This window comes from Piliocolobus tephrosceles, chromosome 10, assembly GCF_002776525.5.
Source record: "Piliocolobus tephrosceles isolate RC106 chromosome 10, ASM277652v3, whole genome shotgun sequence".
NCBI lineage: Eukaryota > Metazoa > Chordata > Mammalia > Primates > Cercopithecidae > Piliocolobus > Piliocolobus tephrosceles.
This window is the reverse complement of record NC_045443.1, coordinates 97765770-97778372: the sequence shown is the minus strand read 5'-3', so window position 1 is coordinate 97778372 and position 12603 is coordinate 97765770. Positions and strand designations below refer to the sequence as shown.

The 12603-nt window shown below is 48.3% G+C and overlaps 1 pseudogene; it reads left to right on the top strand.

Moving 5' to 3' along the window:
- Positions 1 to 12358, top strand: part of LOC111521395 — a 23153-nt pseudogene extending 10795 nt beyond the window's left edge.
- Positions 12359 to 12603: the final 245 nt, after the last annotated feature.

Below are 12603 nucleotides of genomic sequence, written 5' to 3'. Positions count from 1 at the left end.
GAACACTTTTACACTGTTGGTGGGATTGTAAACTAGTTCAACCATTATGGAAAACAGTATGGCGATTCCTCAAGGATCTAGAACTAGATGTACCATATGACCCAGCCATCCCATTACTGGGTATATACCCAAAGGATCATAAATCATGCTGCTATAAGGACACATGCACACGTATGTTTATTGCGGCACTATTCACAATAGCAAAGACTTGGAATCAGCCCAAATGTCCATCAGTGACAGACTGGATTAAGAAAATGTGGCACATATACACTATGGAATACTATGCAGCCATAAAAAAGGATGTGTTTGTGTCCTTTGTAGGGACATGGATGCAGCTGGAAACCATCATTCTTAGCAAACTATCACAAGAACAGAAAACCAAACAGCACATGTTCTCACTCCTAGGTGGGAAGTGAACAATGAGATCACCTGGACTCGGGAAGGGGAACATCACACACCAGGGCCTATCATGGGGAGGGGGCAGGGGGGAGGGATGGCACTGGGAGTTATAACTGATGTAAATGACGAGTTGATGGGTGCTGACGATTTGATGGGTGCAGCACACCAACATGGCACAAGTATACATATGTAGCAAACCTGCACGTTATGCACATGTACCCTAGAACTTAAAGTATAATAATAAAAAAAAAGCATTATAGATGAAAACCATTATTTTATAAATTACATTTATATGGCTAGCTAATGAGTCTGTTTATTTCCATCTGAGGTTCAAGCCAATACTTCCACTATTTCTTGGGTAATAATAGAGAGTAGAGGTTTTGTTTGTTTGTTTGTTTGTTTGTTTGAGATGGGGTCTCTCTCTCTCTATCACCCAGGCTGAAGTGCAGTGGTGTGATCTTGGCTCACTGCAGCCTCTACCTCCCAGGCTCAAGCGATCCTCCTGCCTCAGTTTCTCAAGTAGCTGGGACTAAGGCACATACCACCACGCCTGGCTTATTTTTGTATTTGTAGAGACGGGCCTTCGCCATGTTGCCCAGGCTGGTTTTGAACTCCTGAGCTCAAGCGATCCACCTCCCTCAGCCTCCCAAAGTGTTGGGATTCAGACGTGAGCCACCATGCCCAGCCTCAGATCTTTTTAAAATTATTTAATTTTTTATTTCTGAAACAAAGAAACTTGACAGCAGAGTTGTATTGACTGAGTTGTACATTGAGCCTAGCCCTAGCCCTTTTAAGGGGCACTGTTGGAATGGCCCAGTCTCCCCGAATCTAAACTTCTCACTCTTCACTATCTAGTTTTCAAGGCACTGTGAAGGTCCTGATGCTAAACAGCAGTTACCGCAGGCCATGGAGGAGCGGGCATAGCTGGAAGCACACCTGGGGCAGGTGAGGCTTTGCAGGGGAGGGACGTGGAAGGAAGATGACCCCAGGTGGCCAGGAGCAGGTGAGGACCAGTGACAGCCCTTCATAACTTCTGTCCCCATTCTTGAAGGTAATGGAGTCAGTTGGACAACTACAAATGGAGAGAGAGAGACGTATGCTGGAAATCTGAAAGGAGGGGGTGCCATGTGGCAGCAGAGGATGCAGTAGATGTCAGAGCAGGTGAGACCTGACCCTTCAGCCCCCCACCTTAAATAGATCACTTGATCTTTCTAGGCATCTGTAAAATGGGAAGACTATAGCCAGAGGTGATCATGGGTCTAGGCTATGTGGCGGCAGGGTCAGAGAGGGAGATGGTAGCCCATCCAGCCATCAGCCCCTCTCTTCAGGGCCCTTTCCCGCTGTATTTTGGGCAGGTGTGCACATTGAGAGAGGAGAAGGAGCATAGCGTGAGCTGGGTATAAGAACTGGAAATGAGCTTGGCTGAACTGAGTAACCAAATGGCTAAGCTGGGGCTGTGGTGACCTGGGAGTAGGACTGGTGTCAGAGTGCTGTGGGGGTGGCTTAGAATGCCTCAGGGAGGTGGGTGGATGGAGGGCTTTGGGGCAGAAGGAAAGAGGTCTGTGCCAGGAGTTGGCAAGTCTCATAATCTCCATGAGCCTCAGTGTTCCCTCAGCAAAGAGGGAAGCATGCCCATTGTCAGCCATCCACAGTTGTCTCTCTCAGAAAGTGGCTTAGAAGACTGGCTAATATTCGGGTGCAAGAAATCATTAGCAGGGAGGTCAAGTTTGGGGAGCCTGAAAGGAGCTGTGGACCAAGAGGAGGGTTTTTTTTTTGAGAATTCAGAGGCCCTTACTGTCGCTTCCTTTCTTACCTGAACCATGCCCCCTGGAACTCCAAGCAGGGCCCTCCAAGGTGGAGCAGAAGCTACAAGCAGAGGCTGACCACCTACAGAAGGAACTGGAGAGTCTGACAGCTCCAAGCCCAGGAGCAAGACACTGAGGGCTTCAGTCATCCGAACCAGGAGTGGAGGAGAGGCTGCTGGAGCTGTAGCAGGTGGCCAAGCTCTTGGGGGAGCAGGCAGAGTCGCACAGACAAATCTTGGAGACCATGCAGAATGACTGCACCACCATCAGTCGTATGCTCACCCAGAACCACAAGCTCAAGGAGCAGCTGTCTGAGCTGCAGAACGGACTCGTAAAGCTGGTGCGTGACCCCATCAGGAGAGCCTGCCCTCCTCCCTAGCCCTCCCGACCTTTGTTTTCCCGCTTATAAAATGAGGCAGTGTACCCCTAATGTGAGATGGTACTTCTGAAGGTACCTGTGACTCAGAGCCTTGCTCTGATGGCTGTGGGGAAGAGGGAATGATTTTTCTAACCTGCCTCCACCCTTCCTGGTGCCATGGGAGGCAGACACCAAGTTCTAGGGTCTCCAGCTGCAGTGGATGGCTGCCGATTGCTTCTCTCTGTCCGGACTAACGAGAACATGGAGATTACCAGTGCAATGCAGTTGGAATAGCACGTAAAGAGGGAGCTGGGAAAGAAGCTGGGCAAGCTAAAGGAGACGGTATCACTGCCCCATCCAAGAAGAGCTGGAAGGCGGGCACCAGCCTCTAGGGAGGGGAGGTGTGAGGCCAGAGGCAGCTCTGGCCTGGGGGGACAGGTGACCCCAGCACCCTCTAGGGCAGTCCTGTGACTGTTTCTTGCTTCCTGATCTCTGACTTTTAGTGGTGGGCTCCTCCCAGATCTGAACATCATCATCCCAGCTAGAGTCATGGAGCCCCCCAAACATAGGGAAAGAGATGGTGGTATAAAAGGCTCCTTAGAGTCAAACTAGATTCTGGCCTTGGCTCCCCTGGGCACCATTCAACTACTTTGTATCTCTAAGTCTCGGTTTCTTTACCTTAAAAGGGAAGTTAGCACCTTCCTCGCAGAGGTGCTGAGGATTAAATGAGATAATACGTGGAAAGCATTAGGCATGTGGCACAGTTAGCAGATGGAGGTTGGCTCCCTCTGCTTTTCCATCAGTCTATGGCCTAGTTTAAATGGTGGGAGGAAGGGTGTGAGATTTAAGGCTGGGTGTAGGGGATCAGTCAATGTGGTTGGAAAAATTGTAAGATGAAGTTATAGGATATAGACACAGACCTTGGAAGGCCAGAAGGTCTGCACAGCTTCAGTAAAGGATTTGGCTGAAAGCAGCCTAATCCCCTTTACCTTGAGTTGATAGCAGTAGAGCAAATAACATGGGAATGTGGGGGAGTTTATCTGAATAGCTTGTTTACTCATGTGGTCCTAAGACCAACCTTTGATTATCCATGGGTGCATGATTGCTCTCTACTCGGTGGTCAGCAAAGTTAATTACTCACAGGTGTGTTGACTCAAAGCCTTTGTCATTAAGTCTGTGCTGAATAAATGCCCTCAGGGCCAGCTAGTCAAGGCACATAACTTTTTGTGCGTGGCCTGGCCCCTTAGCAGCTCTGTCACTGAATATCAATCTCTGAGTATGTTATTCATCTGCCGTGCAGCTGGGGTCTGCAGGATAGACCCTTGCAAGTGGTGCCCTGTGTGAGGCACACTGTGAAGGATCACAATGGACCCCTCGGAAACAAAGATGAAAAGAACTGTGCAGTCAGTAAGCCATTGATGCCCACTGGGAATTTCCAAGTTTGGGGGGATTGTTCAGGCTAGGGTTTCATCATGGGACAACAGTTATCAGCTTAACAGAAACAGTATATAAAAGTATTGAAACTGGGCCAGGCGCGGTGGCTCAAGCCTGTAATCCCAGCACTTTGGGAGGCTGAGACGGGTGGATCAGGAGTCAGGAGATCAAGACCATCCTGGCTAACACAGTGAAACCCTGTCTCTACTAAAAAATACAAAAAACTAGCTGGGCGAAGTGGTGGGCGCCTGTAGTCCCAGCTACTTGGGAGGCTGAGGCAGGAGAATGACATGAACCCAGGAGGTGGAGCTTGCAGTGAGCTGAGATCCGGCCACTGTGCTCCAGCCTGGGCGACAGAGCGAGACTCTGTCTCAAAAAAGAAAAAAAAAAAGTATTGAAACAGCTGCTTAAAGCTAGTGGAGCCTCAGTTTCACAGGCTCAATTAAGGGACCTAATGCAAACTATTGTCTCACATAACTCATGGTTCCCAGAAAAAGGAATGCTAGACGTAGAGCTCTGGCAACAAGTGGGGAAGAGATCTTAATCAACATCATGCGCACGGGCAACAGGTCCCAGTATCATCTTTAACACTATGGGCCTTAGGGTGACCCTGGCTCTGTTATACACAGAAGAGCCTAAAAAGGGGGAAGGAGGAGGAACCGTCACCTGCCTTACCACCTCCTTTTCGCTCAGCCCTGATATCACCAGACCAAAATAACGAAGAGGAAATGGAGGTTTTGCCTGGGCCCCCTCCTGCAATAAATAGGAAAAAAGACAAGAGCTATGCTACAGCTATGGGACCCTTTCTTAGGCAAGAGGCATTAAAAGGGGAGCTCTTAGCCTGCCTGGTAATGCAAGGTTGACAAGGCAATTGGGTATATAAACCTATTTCTTTTAACATTTATAAAAAGTTAAGAAAAAGCATTAGAGGTTGAAGCCGTGTGGCCAAGCTGGTGGTAAGCAGAAGGAAATGCTTGGCAGCAAAGGAAGCTCGCAGACCTGGAGCCAGCGAGTGCTTCCAGGAACTCGGCCTGCACAGAGGTAGCAGTGACAAGGAGCCAGGCCCAGCACACCAGAGCTGGCCTGCTAGGGAGGGGCAGGAGGCGTGCACGAAGGTCCACTCGGCTGGCAGCATCTGCCCAGTGGCAGCAGGGTGAGGGAGCAGCACAGACAAAAGGCGGCACAGACAAAAAGCAGCACAAGTGCAACATGGCCGCCACCCTGGGACCCACGTGCTAGATGCCCCAGCTCCGCAGGTGGCCCACGGCAAAATTTCACGTGTTCCTTGTATACAAGTGACATCCCAGATTATAATTCTCTGCTGAGATTTAAGTACAATTTAAGAATTTAAAACACCTCTGTCTAATAATGGCCACTATTGCTTTTACACTATTCCCCTGGAAAAGCAAGACAGAGAAAAATTTGTGTTTACAATACCAGCTATCAATAATGAAAGGCCAGCTTGCCAATTTCATTGGAAAGTGCTTCCTCAAGGAATGCTAAACAGTGCTGCCATGTGTCAGTATCATGTAAATCAAGCTTTGTTCCCCAGTAGAAAAGAATTTCCTGATTGCAAGGTTATTCATTTTATGGATGATATTCTACTAGCAGCCCCAACAGAGCCAATGCTTTTAAGTTTATATACCTCTGTCATAAAGAATGTACAGCTGAGTGGTTTAATCATTGCACCTGAAAAAGCACAAATGTCCTCTCCTTGGAAATATCTTGGGTACATACTTACTTCCTGGTCAGTAAAATCTCAAAAGGTTAAATACTAGCAACTTACACACCTTAAATGATTATCAGAAATTACTAGGCAATTTTAACTGGCTTCACCCCACCTTGGGCATTCCTACTTATAAGCTGCAAAACTTGTTTTCTATCTTAAAGGGCAACACAGCCCTGGATTCTCTCAGATATTTAACCCCTGCAGAAAAAAAAAAAAAAAAAAAAAAAAAAAGATGGAAGAAATAGGCTATTTCTCAAAGACAACTAAATCTCATAGATCCAAAATATTCTGTTCAATTGTTTATTTTTCCCACTAAACACTCCACTACAGGGTTAATAGGACAGATGGCTCCAGAGCTATGCTTTCTAGCATGGGGTTTTTTGCTCACATACCGAGACTAAAACACTATCTCCCTATATCCAGTTAATCAGTAAAGTCATATTCAGGCTGCAGATGATGCAGTCACTTACTAGGTTGTGATCCTGATATCATCAGGATTCCTTTAAATAAAAAGCAACTCAAAGCAGTATTGCCCTTATCGATGGACTTCCAAATAGCACTCTCTGATTACACAGGTCAAATAGAGCATGTCATTCCTGCTAACTCCTTCAGTTTATCATACTGCTATGATTTTCCCTACAAAAATAGTTCACTTCCCCATAAATGCTTTAACACTGTTTACTGATGGTTCTAGTAAACATGGAAAAGCAGCAGTCTGGTAGAGACCACATAATTCCATCACTCGATCTGGATTTACTAGCACTCAGAGAGCTGAGGTTGGGGCCTTGATATTGGCTTTGGAAACTTTTTCCACTCAGCCCCTCAATATTGTTAGTGACTCTGCTTATTCTGTTTATTTACTGCAGAACCTTCAGACAGCCCTAACTAAGTCCACTCTGGAGTCCACCCTGTGTGCTCTTTGACTTCAGCAATTGCTAGATCAGTGTACACATCCTATTTTTATTACACACATTCAGGGCCACAGCTCACTGCCTGGCCCATTGACTTACGGCAATGATCAAGCATACCTTCAGGTTGTGACATCACTGCTTGACCAAGCCACCCAATTGCATCAATTTTTCCGGCAAAACTAGAGAAACTTGTCTAAACAATTTCAATTTACCCAGAGGCTGGCTAAACAAATTATCCTGCAATGCCAAGATTGCCAGCTCACAGGCACGTCCCCTCCTTCAACAAGTGTTAACCCTAGAGGATTGGAACTTAATCAGTTATGGCAAACAGATGTTACACACATCCCTGAATTTGGAAAACTTAGATATGTACATGTATCCATTGATACCAATTCTCATTTAATTAGTGTACATGCCCTTCCTGGAGAGTCTACTCGATATGTCATTAAACATCTTCTTTTAACTTTTGCATTTATGGGGCAACCCACAAAAATTAAAACTAATAATGGTTTAGCTTATGCCAGCTCACAATTTCAACAATTTTGTCACACGTGGAACATCCAGCATTCCACAGGCATCCCATATAATCCCCAAGGACAGGCCATAGTAGAATGTGCCCACTCCACCCTTAAAAATATGCTCAAAAAACAAAACAGGGGAGTATGGGTAAGGACCTTGCAACACTATTGGCACAAGCCTTATTTACCCTTAATTTTTTAAATGTAGATGGATTTCAATCCACTGTAGAAAAGCACTTTGCTAAAACCTCTTAAGACATAAAACTGCAGTTTTATGGAAAGATGTAAACAGTAATGTATGGGGTAGTCCAAATGAATTGTTAACGTGGGGAAGAGGGTATGCTTGTGTTCACACCCCCTCAGGTCCTCTTTGGATTCCAGCACGATGCATCAAACCATACCATTATGTGGCCAGGACCCAACCTGGTACCAGAAATGAAGGAAGTGACCCTACAGGACTCGCTGCCCTGGATGATGTGGCTTCCTCGGACGACACAAGCCCTGGACATTACCTGTGGGATGCTGAAGAAGGCAACTCAGGAGGCTGAATGAATCCTGCTCTGGACACAGACACCATTCACTCCAGATAATCTGTTCCTTGCTATGCTCTCTGTTGTACGTTGCAACTCACATAGGGTATTGATCCTTCATATGCTCTTGTTTTGTCTGCAACCTATACCTGCTACACTCTGTTGGGCTCATATCTTAGATTCACCTTTCTTTCGCCCTGTCACCTGGGCAGACACCGCCTTCTCAGCCTTTAATAACATAACTGCTTGGCTAGGAGGGATAGATTTACCCCCAGTGGGGTCCCTCATTAATGGCACACTTTAGACTAAGGTGCCAGGTAACACTACATATCATTCCACTATCCTCCCACTGTGTATAAGTTATAAAGGGTCTAACCCTTACTGTGTACCTGCCCAAACACACTTATGGCTACATCATGACAAAGGAAATGTCTTAACATTCCTAGCTGCAGGTAGCCTCAAGCCTCAAACCAGGCGATGCAATCAATGCGACTTTCCCAAACATTCCTTCCTGTGCTAAAGAACAAAGCTGGGAAAGTAATGGATTCCACTTTAGCTGGGAGGTCTGTCATGGGGAAAAAGCCCATATCCTCCAGTTAGGCAATTGTAACATCTTAGACTGGAGGTCCCACAGCCATTTGCAGGGAAGCCTTACTGATGTCCTCATCCATCATGGCATCAATCACAGTTTTGTAGCCACGTCCCATTCCCCTATGATTTGGGCCAATGTGGGGGTGGATATTTCAGACACCTAGTAAAGTCTATGCCACCCCAAGACACTTTGTGGTGCCTGGGACATCTTAGCACTTCCTTTGACACCTGGCATGGGACATATCATAATTCCAGTCACAACTATACTATAATCTTTATTCATAATCACACTGATCAGTGCCTGATTTGCACTACCCATCCATATGTTTTCTTTTTTTATCCCTCTACATAATTTTAGTGGGATTTCTTTTTTTTTTTTTTTGAGACAGAGTCTTGCTCTGTCACCCGGGCTGGAGTGCAGTGGCCGGATCTCAGCTCACTGCAAGCTCCGCCTCCCGGGTTTACGCCATTCTCCTGCCTCAGCCTCGGGAGTAGCTGGGACTACAGGCGCCCGCCACCTCGCCCGGCTAGTTTTTTGTATTTTTAGTAGAGACGGGGTTTCACCGTGTTAGCCAGGATGGTCTCGATCTCCTGACCTCGTGATCCGCCCGTCTCGGCCTCCCAAAATGCTGGGATTACAGGCTTGAGCCACCGCGCCCGGCCCATATGTTTTCTTTATAGAAACTAATATTTCTGTTATACCCCAAAACTCCACGTTTGTGACCCAGGTGCAGGGACAGACTTGGTTCGCCTCATGTATTACTAATTACAATATATAATTTAAATATTACTGGAGTCATGGTATTAAGGAGACAATCTGAGGCATTTCCACCAGTCAATTTGACATGCGATTGGCAAGGTTCCTCTGCCCTTGCCACCTTAGAACGTGCCCTGTCCCAGGTCAGACCCAAAAGATTCATAGGCACACGTGTAGCCTTTATAGTCTCAGCCATGGTCATCCTAGCAACTGCTAGTGTGGCTGTAGTATCTATTACTGAATCAGTAAAAACAGCTGCTTTTGTAGATAATTTGGCCAGAAATGTTACTAATGAGCTTCTCTTACAGCAAGGTATAGATCAAAAGATTCTTGCACACCTGCAAGCCCTTGAGGCTGTCCTTGGAATATGTGGGGGAGCGACAAGATGCACTGGCATTCCAACAGCAGTTAAACTGCGACTGGGAGCATAATCATATCTGTGTCACTTCCCTACCATGGAATCAATCAATACATAGTTGGGATGAGGTGAAACAACACCTCTGGGGAATGGAACCTTTCATGACAATTTAACAGAAGACATAAGGCAACTTAAAAATACAATTTTAGAATCCCTTCATACTGTAGATCTATCTACATACTCAACAAACAGCCATATGGAAGGGTGTGCAAGATCATCTCTCCTGGATAGACCACTGCTCCTGGGCGTCACTCCTTGAGTGGAAAAGAATGTTGCTAATCACACTCATGTTTGTCTTATGTTATTTACTAATATTAGGATGCAAAGCCGGAATAAGAGCAATGACCACCGTTACTGACAGACCAGTTGTTGCACACACTTGTACTCTCCAGCTAACAAGACTGAATGCAAAAAACAGAAAAGGGGGAGATATAGGGGATCAGTCAGTGTGGTTGGAAAAATTGTAAGATGAAGTTATAGGATATAGACACAAACCTTCTTGGAAGGCCAGAAGGTTCGCATAACTTTAGTAAAGGATTTTTTTCTGAAATCCTTTTTACCCCTAATCCCCTTTATCTTGAGTTGATAACAATAGAGCAAATAACATGGGAATGTCCGGGAGTGTAGCTGAATAGCTTGTTTACTCATGTGGTTCTAAGACCAACCTTTGATTATCCGCAGGTGCATGATTGTGCGCTACTTGGGGGTGGGTCGGCAAAGTTAATTACCCACAGGTGTGTTGACTCAAAGCCTTTGTCATTAAGCCTGTGCTGAATAAATACCGTCAGGGCCAGCTAGTTGAGGCCTGCAGTTGCCACAACTCTTTCTGTGCGTGGCCTGGCCCCTTAGCTGCTCTGTCACTAAATATCAGTGTGAGTATGTTATTCATCTGCCGTGCAGCCGGGGTCTACAGGACAGACCCCTGCAGCTGGGGAAGGAGGCATGGGACTCTGGGAAAGGGAGATAGTCACTTAGGCCTGGAACAAAGGGGCCAGGGTCCTGGGTAGGCAACAGAGCCACACAGTGACCTTGCTACCCCATTTATGGGCCAGCCACCACCTGCCCTCACGCCCAGGGTCTTTCTGCAGATGGAGCTGAAGAGCTAGGAGGCTTAGTCTGCAGCAGCAGCAGCAAGACCAGTACCTGAGTCACCTGCAGCAGTATGTGGCCACCTATCAGCAGCTGACCTCTGAGAAGGAGGGGCTGCACAACCAGTTACTGCTGTGGACCCAGCTCGCGGACCAGCTGCAGCAGCAGGAAGCTCAAAGCAAAGCAGTGGCCAAGATGGCCTGCCAAGAGTTACGGGAGACCCAGGTGAGGGAGTTGCTCAGGGCAGGGCCCTGAGGGGAATGACCTGGCAACCTCTGTGCCTTCTCACTCTCTTTCTTGGCCCCTTAGGAGTGCCTGGAAGCTTTCAGCCAGCAGAACCAGCAGCCTCAGGCCCAGTTGAGCCTCATGGCTCTACCTGGGGAAGGTAGCAGAGACTGCTCACAGAAAGAGGAGAGAGCTCCAGGAGGAAGGGATAACTGTTAGCAGCACAGGATTGAGGAGTTGAACAGACTTTTAGAACAGCTGGTCATTATGCCAACCAGGTCTCCACACTAAGTTCGGCACCAATATGGTGACCTGGGAGCAGGGGACCACCAGATTGCCTAAGGATGGGTGAACTGGCCCAGGTCAGAAATGGAGCAGGTCAGAACTCCCGTGCCTATTGATAGTGGGACTGCACCTAGGCAACACGGCAAGATCTTGGCTCTTTAAAAAATAATGAGGCCGGGCATGGTGGCTCATGCCTGTAATCCCAGCACTTTAGGAGGCTAAGGCCGGTGGATCACGAGGTCAGGAGTTCAATCAAGACCAACTTGGCCAAGATGGTGAAACCCCGTCTCTACTAAAAATACAAAAATTAGCCGGGTGTGGTGGTGGGCGCCTGTAATCTCAGCCACTCGGGAGGCTGAGACAGAGAATTGCTTGAACCCAGGAGGCGGAGGTTGCAGTGAACGGAGATCGCGCCACTGCACTCCAGCCTGGACAACAGAATGAGACTCCGTTTCAAAATAAAGAACAGCTGCTCATTCCCCACTAGGGAGGGACTGGCCCGGGGTTACACAGTGAGAGTGGGGGCAGAGGTGGGCCCACTCTACCCTTGTTGGGTTGTCTGAGGACCTCTCTGGCCACCCCCAACAGGAGATGGACTGGACAGTGAGGAGGAGGTGGAGGTGCCTCAGCCCACGCAGAGCATCCTGGAGGACCTAGAGAGCCAGAAGGCCATGGTGAGCCTGATTCCCCCTGCCCCACCTTTGCTGCCTCCCTCCGTGGTCCCTTCCAGACCCCCTTCTGCTCTTGGGTTCCCGGCCTTCTGATTTCTCTGGACCCTCACCCCTTCCCTGGGAGCCAGTGGTCAGACACCATTTCACCTGTGACTAACAGGTGCACCGTCTGAGGCCCCCCAAGGCAAGGACTGCTCTCCACTTCCCTGCCCTGTTCGTCCTGTGTATCCCCCTATAAGAATGTGTACCTCTTGCCTGCAGGGGGCATTTTTCAACTCAGCTGTAGCTAGTGCCGAGGAGGAGCAGGCACGGTTACGTGGGCAGCTGAAGGAGTGCACTGCCAGCGCATGGCCCATCTGCTGGCCTTGGCCCAGAAGGAACCTGAGGTGGCAGCCCCAGCCCCAGGAACTGGGGGCGATTCCATGTGTGGGGAGACCCACTGGGCCCTGCAGGCGGCCATGGAGAGGCTGTAGGTGAGTGAGTCTTTCCTGGCATGGGCCAAAAAGGGTTGGGGGCAGGCAGGTGGCTGCCTTAATGTGACCCCATTATTTTGGCTCCAGAGCCGCTTTATGGAGCTCATGCAGGAGAAGGTGGACTCGAAGGAGAGGGTGGAGGAACTGGAACATCGCTTCATCTAGCTGTCTGGAGAGACAGACATCACTGGGGAGTGGGAAGCCAGGGCACAGCAAGGAGAGCTGCACATCGGTCAGAGGGGCCCCAGCGTCTGAGCCCTGTCCTCCGGTAGGAGAGTGCGTCGCACTGTACCAGAGCCAGAGGGCAGTGCTGAAGGAGCAGCACCGGGAGAAGAAGTGCATCAGCAGGCTGGCCCAGGACAAGGGGAGAGATGAAGGTAGGGCATGGAATATCTCTGCAGGAGTGGGGG